Genomic DNA, 13,918 nt, shown 5'->3' with positions numbered 1-13,918 from the left:
ATTACAGGCATGTGCTCCCACGCCCGGCTGATTTTTTGATTTATTGTAGAGATGAGGTCTCGCTGCCCAGGTGGGTCTCGAACCCGCGGGCTCAGATAATTCACTCACCTCGGTCTCCCTAAGCGCAGGATTACAGGCTAAGTCACCGAGCCTGGCCAAGATTTCTTTTTAAATGTGACTTCTATCCCTTCACTTTGGGCTAATTTGTTCTGAGGAAAGCATTGCCTGAGCAGCCCTAACGGGAGGCCCACGTGACAAACTGAGGCTGCCTGCTCACAGCTACATGAGTGAGCTGAGCAGCAGATCTCAGTCCAGTCCGACCTTCAGATGCCGTAGTCCAAATAAAAACCTCAGCTTTTATTTCTTGACTGTGACCTCACAAGACACCCTGAGCTAGAACCACCAGCTAAGCCACTCCTGAATTGTTTTGTTTTGTTTTGGTTTTGTTTTTGAGTTGAAGTCTCACTCTGTCACCCAGGCTGAAATGCAGTCGTGCAGTCGTACAGTCACGGCTCACTGCAGCCTTAACCTCCCGAACTCAGGTGATTCTTCTGCCTCAGCCTCCTGAATAGCTGGGACTACAGGCATGTGCCACCATGCCCAGCTAATTTTTTGACTTTTGAAGAGATGAAGTTTCACTGTGTTGCCCAAGCTGGTCTCAAATTCCTAGGCTCAAGAAATTCTCTCACCTCAGCCTCCCTAAGCGTTGGGATTACAGGAATGAGCTACTGTGTCCAGTCCACTACTGGATTTCTAGCCCACACAAACTGTGAGATAATAAGTGCTTATTGTTTTACCTGTTATGATTTGGAGGCATGTGCTACACAGCAATAGATAACTCACGTAGTGTGTGTGCACAAGGAGTCTAGCTTGTTAAGTGCCTGAGTTTGGTGAATGGCTGGCTCATGGGAAGGGGCTGGGAAGCCTTTAGCTGTGCTCCACATCAGGCCTGATGCCTTATTTGAAGTAGTCAGTTGTAGAGGACTCTGTTGTTTGTCTTTCCCTGTTGTCATAACAAAAGTTTGGGAACCTATCCCTCCCCTACTCCTAGCTTACCTGTTTGGCTGGGACTCTCCCCCTGGTACCAGGAATGGAGCCTGTGACGAGGCTTCTGTTCACTGTGACTGGTTTAGGAATGGACACACGACCCAGTAGACCAAACAGAATGCACCTGAAGATTTTTGAGGAAGCTCCTCAATAAGCTTTCCGGGCTTTCTCATGGACTTGAACCTCTAGGGGAAAGAAGGCTGGAGCTGCCTCAGCCATCTGTACACAATGAGAGCAGAGGGAGCCTGGAGTTCATGGGCCTGAAGAGGAGTCCCGCTAGGTCCTGGGTCCTGCCAACATCTGTTTAATGTTGAAAATAGCTGGACCCGCAATCAGCCAGGCCTGGACTTTTCCGTTCCATGTAGCATTACATTCCCATCTTTTGGACTTAAGATCATTCAGTTTGTTTTCTATCACATTTCACAGAGTCCTAATAGATGCCCAGGAGATTAGCTGTTGATTTCTTCTCTGGAAACTAAATCTTGACATTCGGTGGAGTCACTTCTCATTGTTCTGAAGAGAGATCTCTCAGCACACATGGAAATCATTGGAGGCTATGTACTCACTTCCAGCAGGGAGGGAGTCTTTGAACTGAAGGAGTGTTCCAGGCCCCAAGGACCAATGGAGGTAACCGTCTACCCAGCCCCTTTCAGCCTTCCTTCTGAAGCTCACCCCCCAGAGGGCTTGTTTCACCCCGCCAGCCACTGCAGCTCTTGTGGCTTCACAGGGTTTCATGTTGGAGATGCTTTTATCACACTAGCTTCAGCACGTTGTGAGAACTCTCGTATTATTTTTATGATTAGCAATCTTTGTGTCCTTTTTTTTTTTTTTTTTTTTTGAGTTGGAGTCTCACTCTGTCGCCTAGACTGGAGTGCAGTGGCACGCTCCCGGCCACCGCAGCCTCGACCTGCTGGGCTCCAGCAAGCCTTCTGCCTCACCCTTCCAAGTAGCAGGCACTATAGGCGTGCGCTACCTCACCCGGCTAATGTTTTTGATTTATGGTAGGGATGAGATCTCGCCTGCCCAGGCGGGTCTCGAACCCACGGGCTCAGGCAATCCACTCACCTCAGCCTCCCAAAGGCGCAGGATTACAGGCTGAGCCACCGAGCCCGGCCTTTGTGTCCTTACTTGTTCAAGTAGACATTGACCCATTACATGGAGTTACAAGAATTGAGAAATTTTACTCGGTGGCTGAAGAGGCAGTCTTCTGATAGCTTAAATTTGTGCCCCTTGTCTTATGTCTGTAGAGGGGAAAAACTTACAGATGATACTTTAAGTATCATCTGGGCTGGGCATGGTGACTCATGCCTGTAATTCCAACACTTTGAGGGGCCAAAACAGGAGGATTACTTGAGCCTAGGAGTTCAAGACCAGCCTAAACAACATAGTGAGACCTTGTTGCTACAAAAATTAAAAATATAAAATAAGCCAGGCCTGGTGGCATGTGCCTGTATTTCCAGCTACTCAGGAGGCTGAAGTGGAAAGATCACCTGAGCCCAGGAGGTCAAGACTGTAGTGATCTGTTATCATGCCACTTTACTCCAGCCTGGGCAACAGAGTGAGACCCCAACTCAAAAAAAAAAAAAAAAAAAAGACAAATTGCCAGGCACGGTGGCTCACGCTTATAATCCTAGCACTTTGGGAGGTGGAGGTGAGAGGATTGCATAAGTCCAGGGATTCAAAACCAGCTTGGGCAGCTTGGTGAGACCTCATCTTTACAACAAATCAAAAAATTAGCTGAGTATGGTGGCATGCGCCTGTGGTTCCAGGTACTTGGAAGGCTGAGGCAGAAGGATCACCTGAGCCCAGCAGGTTGAGGCTGTGGTGGCTGTGAGCATGCCACTGCACTCCAGCCTGGACCACAGAGTGAGACTCCTACTCAAAAAAAAAAAAAAAAAAAGTGAAACAAGAGGGTCAACCTTAGATAAACTCTCCTGTTGTCAGATTACTAGAAACCAAGTCTGTCTGCACAGCCTTTTTCTCAGCCTGAGATACAATTTGCACATTTAAAATTCTGGAAGTTGCTTTCTCTTAGTTCATTTTCTCATTATAGATCTAGGTAACTGTGATTTTATCTTCTTCCTCAGATTTCTTCTAGTAATGTTGGTGTTCTGTAGATATTTGTCCTATCAGAAAAACCGATGTTTTCTTTTAGAAACAATTTCAAACAGGCACAGTGGCTCAAGCCTGTAATCCCAGCACTTTGGGAGGTGGAGGCGAGAGGATTGCCTGAGCTCAGGGGTTCGAGACCAGCCTGAGCAACATAGTGAGACCTCATCTCTACAATAAATCAAAAAATGAGCTGAGTGTGGTGACACATGCCTGTGGTTCCAGCTACCTGGAAGGCTGAGGCAGAAGGTTAGCCTAAGTCCAGCAGGTCAAGGCTGAGCTGGCTGTGAGCAGCGGGCCACTGCACTCCAGCCTGGGTGACAGAATGAGACCCCGACTCAAAAAAGAAAAAAGAAACAATTTCAGAAGCCAAGTAACATCAAAAGCAAATTGGCCATATAGAATTAACAATAGCTAACAGTGATAGAGCACCAATTATATGTTAGGCATCATTTCAGAAGGTATATGATCATAAGGTCATATATCACATGGTTAAATCTTACAACAACTCTTTGGGATAGATACCATTATCATCCCATTTTACACATGAGGGAACTGAGGCAAGAACACAGCTGACAGAGAGTAAGCTGTAGACCTAATTCAAGCTGTCCTACTCCATACTCCATCCACAAAAAAAAAAAAGCTACTTGTTTGAATAGAATTTAACAAGGAGAAAATCTGCAACAAATATCCATATAGAACCTGCACTTTTAATCATTACAATATATTTGTTCAATAAATAAATAGGCACTCAAACATAGTAAGTACCTAGTCTTAATTAAGAAAACACCAACATACTCAAAATGATAATCCAAAACAAAGATTAATCTTGGGTGACCCGGGTGCGGTGGCTCACGCCTATTATCCCAGCACTTTGGGAGGCTGAGGTGAGAGGATTGCCTGAGCCCAGGGGTTCGAGACCAGCCCAGGCAACTTGGTGAGCTCTCGTCTCTACAATAAATCAAAAACTTAACCAGGCATGGTGGAGCAAGCCTGTAGTTCCAGCTACCTGGAAGATTGAGGCGGAAAGATTGCCTGAGCCCAGTAGGTTGAGGCCGCAGTGGCTGTGAGTGTGCCACTGCACTATAGCCTGGGCGACAGAGTGAGACTCTGACTCAAAAAAAAAAAAAATCTTGACTGAAAGTCCCAAAGCTGGAGGGGAAAATGGAGTGTGTCTAATTTTCCCCATAATTCTTTATCATGTCTGTATTTGTCCTTCCTGAGGCTTGCTTACAGCAACTAAGCTCAGAGCCTGAGATATTAGAGATCCTTCAGCACAAGCCCTTCTAGCCCCCTCACTTGGCTGAAGAGTGAGCTGGTCTAAAGAAGGGTCAGGCTAGGTTGGGCACGGTGGCTCGTCTGTAATCTCAGTACTTTGGGAGGCCGAGGTGAGAGGATTACCTGAGCCCACGGGTTCGAAATCAACCAGGGCAACTTGGCGAGACCTCATCTCTACAATAAATTAAGACATTGGCTGGGCTTGGTGGCATGTACCTGTATAGTTCCCGCTACTTGGAACACTGAGGTGGAAGGATCACCTGAGCCCAGTATGTCGAGGCTGCACTGGCTGTGAGTGTACTACCACACTCGGCTAATTTTTTTCATTAATTGTAGAGACGAGGTCTCGTCAAGTTGCCCAGGAGGGTCTTGAACCCACGGGCTCAGGCAATTCACTCACCTCGCCCTCTCAAAGCGCGGGATTACAGGCTGAGCCACCGAGCCCAGCCAGCCCAGGGTTTTAGACCAGCCTGGGCAACTTGGTGAGAACTTGTCTCTACAATACATTAAAATATTAGCCATGTGTGGTGCCAGGCACCTGTAGTTCCAGCTGCTTGGTAGACTGAGGTGGAAGGATCGCCTGAGCCCGGCAGATCGAGGCTGCAGTTACTGTAAGTGTGCCACTGCACTCCAGCCTGGATGACAGAGTGAGATTCCAGCTATTAAAAAAAAAAGATTTTTTGCAATGCTGAGACTTTATGGACAATCATCATTGCTCTTGTCATTACTCTTACCCATAAGCATTATCTGAGTGTTAAGACATTAGTATTAGAAAAAGGAGCAGCCGGGCTCGGTGATTCAACCTGTAATCCTGTGCTTTGGGAGGCTGAGGTGAGTGGATTGCCTGAGCCCGTGGGTTTGAGACCTGCCTGGGCAGGCGAGACCTCATCTCTACAATAAGTCAAAAAATTAGCCGGGCGTGGTAGCGCGCACCTGTAATTCCGGCTACTCGGAAGGCTGAGGTGGAAGGATCGCCGGAGCCCAGCAGGTCGAGGCTGCGGTGGCCAGGAGCGGCCACTGCACTCCAGTTTGGGCGACAGAGTGAGACTCCAACTAAAAAAAAAAAAAAAAAGAAAAAGGAGCAATAGTATGGCTAACTGCCAGGGTTTGATTTTTGGTTCTACCACTTGCTAACTGTATGAACTTGAATAAGTCATTTAGTTTCTGAATCTCAGTTTTCTCTTCTGTAAAATAGGTATAATATAGGGTTTACTTTATTGGATTTATATGAAGAATTAATGAGTTTTAATATGTAAAGTATTTAGAATACTGCCTGGCACATGGAAAGTACCATGAGTGCTAACAATTATTATCAACACTGGGTGACCCTAAAGTCTAAAAATATAGAGAATTTTAGTATGTATCAATAAACAATTTATTCTGAAAATTCTGTATTTCCAAAGTTGGTAGCCGCCCTAAATGTACTAGCTGCTTTAAAATACATCATCTTGGCCAAGTGCGGTGGCTCAAGCCTGTAATCCCAGCACTTTGGGAGGCTGAGGTGAGAGGATTGCTTGAGCTCAGGGAATCGAGACCAGTCTAGACAACTTGGTGACACTTCATCTCTACAATAAAAAAGTCAAAAAATTAGCTGGTCATTGTGATGTGCGCCTGTAGTTCCAGCCAATTGGAAGGCTGAGGCGGAAGGATCACCTGAGCCCAGCAGGTCGAGCCTGTGAGCATGTCACTGCACTCCAGCCTGGGTGACAGAGTGAGACTCCAACTCAAAAAAAAAATACATTATCTTCTTTAATCCTCCCAGTAGTCCTATAAGGTTTGCTTTATTATTTCCATTTTACTAATATGGATCAATACAAACGATCAGAATGCTGAAGTTACCTGCCTAAGGTCACACAGCTAGTGAGAGCCAGGGCCAAGATTCAGACAAGTCTGTTCAGGTTCTTTCCACTCCAGCTGCGCTGTCATGTTAGGCTATCTCCTCCAGTGTTCTTTTCTCATTCTTCCAAGGCACCCTCTGGTGCACTGAGGATGGAAAAATCCAGCCCAGTTCTAGCGCCAGGCCCCAGCTGGAGCCTTTCTCTGATGCTGCCACAGCACAGACTGATTTATAGAGGAGCCGGGGAGCATTCCCCACTCCCCAGTCCCACCCAGACAGGATTCCTAGGGTGGAGAGAGAGGCAGATTGGCAACTCCACCTCCTGAGAACTTGGTGCAGCAGCTGGACGGGCCCCCAAGGAGATGCCAGTGCTCATATTGACATGCGGGTGTCAACAGTGGCCCCGTGATTCCTTTCCTTCAGATGGTGTTCTTCAGGCACAAGCACCGAGGCTCTTAAGTGCATCCCTGCAGGTTTGTTTTAGGGTACCATCAGCGTGTGTCAAGTGCTGGTGACCTGTTTCTAAATTGATCTCACATGGGTTGTGACTTTGAAAGTGGGCCAAAGGCCCTGACCTAAAATAGACAGCCTACTGCCCTGTTATTTTCATGACTTAGGAAAAAAACATCTTCCAAAGCAAAGGAATTATTTTTACCACCAGCCGCTCTTAGAATAGCAACACCTATTTACTTGGAGGGCAGAGACTGCAGGGCCAGTGTCAGAGCCCAGTGGCCAGCCGGTGAGGGGGTGAGGGTGGAGGTGGTGAGGGAGGTGATGGTGGTGAGCCACACATGGGGAATGCTAATCCCCACCTCAGGGCCTGGCTGACTTGGGCACCTCCAACCTCAGGACATGCATACTGTCCTGTTGCCCCCTGCCCCTCACTTTCTTTCTTTTTTTTTTTTGAGTTGGAGTCTCACTCTGTCACCCAGGCTGGAGTGTAGTGGCACACTCATGGCCACCCCAGCATTGACCTGCTGGGCGCCGGGAATCCCTCCACCTCAGCCTTCCCGGTAGCCAGAACCACAGGTGCACGCTACCATGCCCAGCTAATTTTTGTTTTATTGTAAAGACGAGGTCTTGCCGAGTTGCCTGGGCTGGTCTCGAACCCGCGGGCTCAGGCAATCCACTCGCCTTGGCCTCCCAAAGTGCTGGGATTACAGGCTGAGCCACCAAACCCACCAATTTTCTCCACCACCAGATTTCAGATCTTCCTTGGGCTGGTGGCTCACCACACCTAAGGTGCACACCTCAGCCATGAATAATCATAATCATAGCCATTTTTATTTTATTTTATTTATTTTGTTTTTATTTTTTATTTTTATTTTTTTTTGAGTTGGAGTCTCACTCGGCCGCCCAGACTGGAGTGCAGTAGCCACTCCCGGCCACCGCAGCCTCGACCTGCTGGGCTCCGGCGATCCTTCCGCCTCAGCCTTCCGAGTAGCCGGAATTACAGGCATGCGCTACCACGCCCGGCTGATTTGCCATTTTTATTTTTTAAGTAGGGTCTCACTCTGTCAACCAGGGTGGAGTATAGTGGCAGGATCATGCCTCACCAAAGCCTTGGCAGGATCATGCCTCACCAAAGTCTTGACTGCCTAGGCTCAGGTGATCTTCCTACCTCAGCCTCCTGAGAAGCTGGAACTACAGGCATGACTAATTTTTTAATTTTTTTGTAGAGACAAGTTCTGGCTATGTTGCCCAGGCTGGTCTCGAACTCCAGGGCTCAAGCAGTCTTCCTGCCTTGGCCTCCCAAAGTTCTGGGACTACAGGTGTGAGCCACTGCATTCAGCCTCAATCCAAGTTAATCTGTGCTGAGCACTCACTGGATGCCAGAAGCCATACTATGCATTTCTCGTGTATGATCTCATGGAATTTTTAGGCCTGCTCTACGAGGTTGGGCTATCATCACTCTCATTTTACAAAAGGGATGACTGAAACTTAGATTAGGTAACCTGCCCAGTATCACACACTTGGGCAGAGGAAACACTAGGAGATCTGAACCCAGGCTGAATGGCTCCTTACTGTGAGCTCTGGATCATTCTCTCGTTGCAGAATTTTATTTTATTTTATTTTATTATTATTATTTGAGTTGGAGTCTCACTGTCACTCAGGCTGGAGTGCAGTGGCATGCTCACAGCCACTGCAGCCTCGGCCTGCTGGGCTCAGGTGATCCTTCCACCTCAGTCGTCCAAATAGCTGGAACTACAAGCATGCGCAACCATGCCCGGCTAATTTTTTGACTAATTGTAGAGATGAGGTCTCATCAAGTTACCCAGGCTGGTCTCAAACCCATGGGCTCAGGCAATCCTTGGCCTCCCAAAGTGGTGGGATTTTAGTCGTGAGTCACCTTGTCTAGCCTCCGTGTATATGTGTGTGTGTGTGTGTGTGTGTGTGTGTGTGTGTGTGTATTTATTTATTTATTTATTTATTCTTGAGTTGGAGTCTCACTCTATCACCCAGGCTGGAGTGCAGTGGCATGCTCACAGCCACCATAGCCTTGACCTGCTGGACTCAGGTGATCCTTCCGCCTCAGCCTTCCAAGTAGCTGGAACTACAGCCACGCATCACCATGCCCAGCTAATTTTTTTTAAAATTGTAGAGATAAGGTCTTATCAAGTTGCCCAGGCTGGTGTCAAACCCATGGGCTCAGGCAATCCTCTCACCTAGGCCTCCCAAAGTACTGGGACTATAGGTATTGAACCATCACACCCAGCGGCCTCCATATATATATATATATATATTTTTTTTTTTGATGTGATGTATAAAATGTCCCATGAGACTGGAAAAGAAGCCCTCCATATATTTTTAATGAATATTTATCTTTTATTGTCAGGAAAATAAACACTAGTTTATGTTTGAGAAAAATAAATAGGAGAATGTGCTCAGTAGCTCTTGCAGGGGCAATGTGGTGTAAATGTCATACACTCTGGAACCAGACTGCCTGAATTTAAACCTGAGCATTGCTACTTCCTAGCTGTGTGACCCCAGGTCTTTCACTGAGTGTCCCTGTGCCTCTGCTTCCTCACCCACGGAATGGAGGCTAAGAATAGCATCTGTCTCATCGGATGGGCATGAGGATTAACGTGTAAAAAGTGCCTGAGGCCGTGTCTGGCGTATGTGAAACACTTATAGGAGCCAGCCATCATCCGACACCTCAGATGGTGACAAGGAGAGGCAAGGAGAGGCAAGGAGAGCCACCAGGGACCAGCAGCTGTGGGGAGTCAGCAGAGTAGTGCCACCGGCTGTCATACCCAGGAGGGGCAAGGCCTGGAGAAGCACGATTGTGGCTGGAAGGCAAGGCAGTGTTTTGGGATCCAATACTATTGGTAGATGAGCTGCAGTGCCAGGATTTGACTCAATTGAATGTTGGCTCGGGTTGAACCAGAAGGCTGAGAGAGGTCTGTAGGCCCCGGGGCCCAAGGCTGCCAGTCTGCAGCTCTCTCATGGGCCTCCTGTTCGGTGGCCCCAGCTCCCTAGCAAACCCTAACTCCTAGTAGCTATCTGGGGAGAGGCACACATGAGTCACAGTTGCCTGCCTTTGGAGGGAAGTGGCACTAGCTAACCAGGTAGGGATGATGGTCTTCTCCATTTTATAGATGAAGAGGCTGAGCCTCAGAGAGGACTAGTGATTTGCCCAAGGTCACACAGCATAGTGATGAGGAGAGCTAGAATTTAAACCTGGAGATTCTGATTCCAAAGCCTGTCCTTCTCTGAGGTTACTTATGAGTCTACTGCTTGCCCTTCCTAACATTTCCTCCAATCTCAACAACGAGACCAGTTATTAAGAGAAACTTGTTCTCCCCATGGCGCTTCTCTTAATTTTTTTTTTTTTTTTTTGCCTTGAAATAAAAACTGCTGGCTACCAATATCATGTCTAAATGAAATTAGGTTCTCTCCCTCAGGGCACACAAATGGTGGCATTAAAGACACAGCCGGCCCTGGCTACCTCTGCTTGTTGGCAATCTCCTGCCCGCCCGTACCATCTTTGATGCTCATTAAGTGTCTACATTACGGAGTGTGCTAACTATTAAGAAACCATTAAATTGGCTGGGTGCAGTGCTTCACGTCCATAATCCCAGCATTTTGGGAGGCTGAGGTGAGAGGATTGCTTGAGCTCACAGGTTTGAGACCAGCCTAGGCAACTTGGTGAGACCTCATATCTCTACAATAAATCAAGAAAAATTTGCCGGGCATGGTGGCATATGCCTGTAGTTCCAGCTACTTGGAAGGCTGAGGCGGAAGTATCGCCTGAACACAGAAGGTTGAGACTGTGGTGACTGTGAGCATGCCACTGCCCTCCAGCCTGGGTGACAGAGTGAGAACTTGACTCAAAACAAACAAGCCGGGGCTTGGTGGCTCAGCCTGTAATCCCAGCATTTTGGGAGGCTGAGGTGAGTGGATTGCCTGGGCCCGCGGGTTCGAGACCCGCCTGGGCAACTTGGCGAGACCTCATCTCTACAGTAAATCAAAAAATTAGCCGGGTGTGGTAGCGCGTGCCTGTAGTTCCGGCTACTTGGAAGGCTGAGGCAGAAGGATTGCCAGAGCCCAGCAGCTTGAGGCTGCGGTGGCCGGGAGCGGCCACTGCACTCCAGTCTGGGCGACTGAGTGAGACTCCAACTCAAAACAAACAAACAAACAAACAAAAAAACAGCTGGGTGTGGTGGCTCATGTCTGTAATCTCAGCACTTTTGGGAGGCCAAAGAGGGAAGATTGCTTGAGCTCAGGAGTTTGAGACCAGACTGGACAGTATAGTGAGACCTCATCGCAATTATTAAAAAAAAAAACAAAAACGTGATCTGAGCGTGGTGGCTCATGCCTATAATTTGAGCACTTTGGGAGGCCGAGGTGAGAGGATTGCCTGAACCCACAGGTTCGAGACCAGCCTGGGCAACTTGGCAAGACCTTGTCTCTACAATAAATCAAAAAATTAGCTGGGCATGGTGGTGAGTGCCTGTGATTCCAGCTACTTGGAAGGCTGAGGTGGAAGGATCACCTGAGCCCAGTGGGTCAAGGCTGTGGTGGTGGTGAGTGTGCCACTGCACTCCAGCCTAGGCAACGGAGTGAGACTCCTACTCAAAAATAAATAAATAAATAATTAAAAAATGCACAATTTCAGGCCCACCCCAGACCTGCTGGATCAGAAGTTACATTTTCTAGTGCCCTGCAATGATTCTCATGAACATTAAGGTTTGAGAAGTTCTGCCCTAACTAACCTCTCCCCTCCTGTCCTCTGTCTCCTACCTACCTCTTGTGATGGGGCTGCAGATCTGGTAGCTTCTCTGTGCATTTCAACTCTGCTGAGATGCCCCAAATCAACTGAGGTATAGTGGTGGCTTTCTGGTCTTCCCTAAGATAAAAGTACATTGACTTCAAACCTGTAACTTGAATGGGAAATAAGTCCTACATTTATTGTTTTATTTATTTATTTTTTTGAGTTGGAGTCTCATTCTGTCGCCCAGGCTGGAGTGCAGTGGCACGCTCATGGCCACCGCAGGCTCGACCTGGTGGGTTCAGGTGATCCTTCTGCCTCAGCCTTCCAAGTAGCTAGAGTTACAGGCACACACCACTATTTGATTTTTTTGATTTATTGTAGAGATGAGGTCTCGCCAAATTACCCAGGCTGATCTCAAACCCGTGGGCTCAGGCAATCCTCTCACCTCAGCCTCCCAAAGTGCTGGGATTATAGGCGTGAGCCACCGCGCCCAGTCGGAAGTCCTACATTTAGGTCACACACATCAAACATTGGCATATGATCTCTTTGATGAGTGGCCAGCCATCCCAGTTTGCCTGGACTAAGGGGTTACTTGGGATGAAGGACTTTCATTGCTAGCACTGGGATATTCCTAGGCAAACTGGAATGGTTTGTCACCATATCCTTCTCAGCCTCTCAGATGAACACACAAACAAGTCCTTAGCACAGTGGTTTGGCATCCTGGCTATACCTGAGAAACACTTGGACACTTTTGACAAAATACATAAGTCTGCTCCTCAACCCAGATGAACTAATCAGAACTTTTGGATGTAAAGGCTGGGCACTGGTATGTTTACAACTTTTCCATGTGATCTTTTTTTGGTTTTTTTTTTGAGTCAGAGTCTCATTGACTCACAGCCACCACAGCCTCAACCTGCTGGGCTCAGGTGATCCTTCTGCCTCAGCCTTACAAATAGCTGGAGCTGCAGGCATGCGCCACCACGCCTGGCTAATTTTTTTGATTTATTGTAGAAATGAGGGCTCACCAAGTTGCCCAGGTTTGTCTCGAACCTGTGGGCTCAGGCAATCCTCTCGCTTCAACCTCTCAAAGTGCTGGGATTATAGGTGTGAGCCACCGTGCCGGCCAGCTCGTTTTTTGTTTGTTTTTTGAGTCAGAGTCTCACTCTTTTACCCAGGCTGGAGTGCAGAGGCACTATCATGGGCACCACATCCTCTGGGTGCTGGGCTCAGGTGATCCTTTCGCCTCAGCCTTCCGTAGCTGGAACCACAGGTGCATGGCACCATGCCCAACTAATTTTTTTATTTATTGTAGAGATGAGGTCTTGCCAAGTTGCCCAGGCTGGTTTCAAAACCCTGGGCTCAGGCTGAGGTGAGTGGATTGCCTGAGCCCGCGGGTTCGAGACCCGCCTTTGCAGCGAGACCTCATCTCTACACTAAATCAAAAAATCAGCCGGGCGTGGTAGCGCATGCCTGTAATTCTGGCTGCTCGGAAGGCTGAGGCGGAAGGATCGCCGGAGCCCAGCGGGCGAGGCTGCGGTGGCCAGGAGCGGCCATTGCACTCCAGTCTGGGTGACAGAGTGAGACTCCAACTCAAAACAAAAACAAAACAAAACCCTGGGCTCAGGCAATCCTCTCCCCTCTGTCTCCCAAGGTACTAGGATTACAGGCATGAACCACCATGCCTGGCCTTTACATTTACCATGTGTAAATTATACCTAAAAATTCATAAGCTTCTCAGCTGACAGTGACCTTACTGTAGGATTCACTGACTGACTCTGAAGATCACATTGAGTCAGGCCATAGCTAAAGAAAAGCTAGGTAGATAGACAGGGCAGGTCCTCTGGTAACAATGTAGCAAAGTCCTCTCAGGCTGATACACTTGCATTGGTAAACAAGCTCCCTACAAATCTCTCAAGCTAGAGCTTAAGTACTCACTGCTGGGATGGAAAAACAACCAACCAGTTTACTGCCAAGTATGACCTACCAGATCACCATTAGGCCCCTACCTCCTGCTGATTGGTTCTTAGTACTAATTAATCAGAACAGTTAGTGCCAACTAATCAGCTCACAGATAGAGCTAGCCAATAGGCTCAGTCTTAGGGCTATATAAGCACCAAGTTTCAGCTCCAAATCGGCAACCTCCTTGGGTCCCCTCCTGTTGTGGAAGTTTTTCTGTCCTCTTAATGAAATCCTGCTTTTTCACTTTCTTTCTTTTTTTTTTTTTTCAGTCGGAGTCTCACTCTGTTGCCCAGACTGGAGTGCAGTGGCCGCTCCCGGCCACCGCAGCCTCGACCTGCTGGGCTCTGGTGATCCTTCCGCCTCCCCCTTCCAAGTAGCTGGAACTATAGGCGCGCGCTACCATGCCCAGCTAATTTTTGATTTATTGTGGAGATGAGGTCTTGCCAAGTTGCTCAGGTGGGTCTTGAACCCGC

Source organism: Carlito syrichta, unplaced genomic scaffold (genome assembly GCF_000164805.1).
Source record: "Carlito syrichta isolate Samal-C Ts95f unplaced genomic scaffold, Tarsius_syrichta-2.0.1 Scaffold312136, whole genome shotgun sequence".
NCBI classification, from domain to species: Eukaryota; Metazoa; Chordata; class Mammalia; order Primates; family Tarsiidae; genus Carlito; species Carlito syrichta.
The sequence above is the reverse complement of the archived record's forward strand: the minus strand, read 5'-3'. Positions refer to the sequence as shown.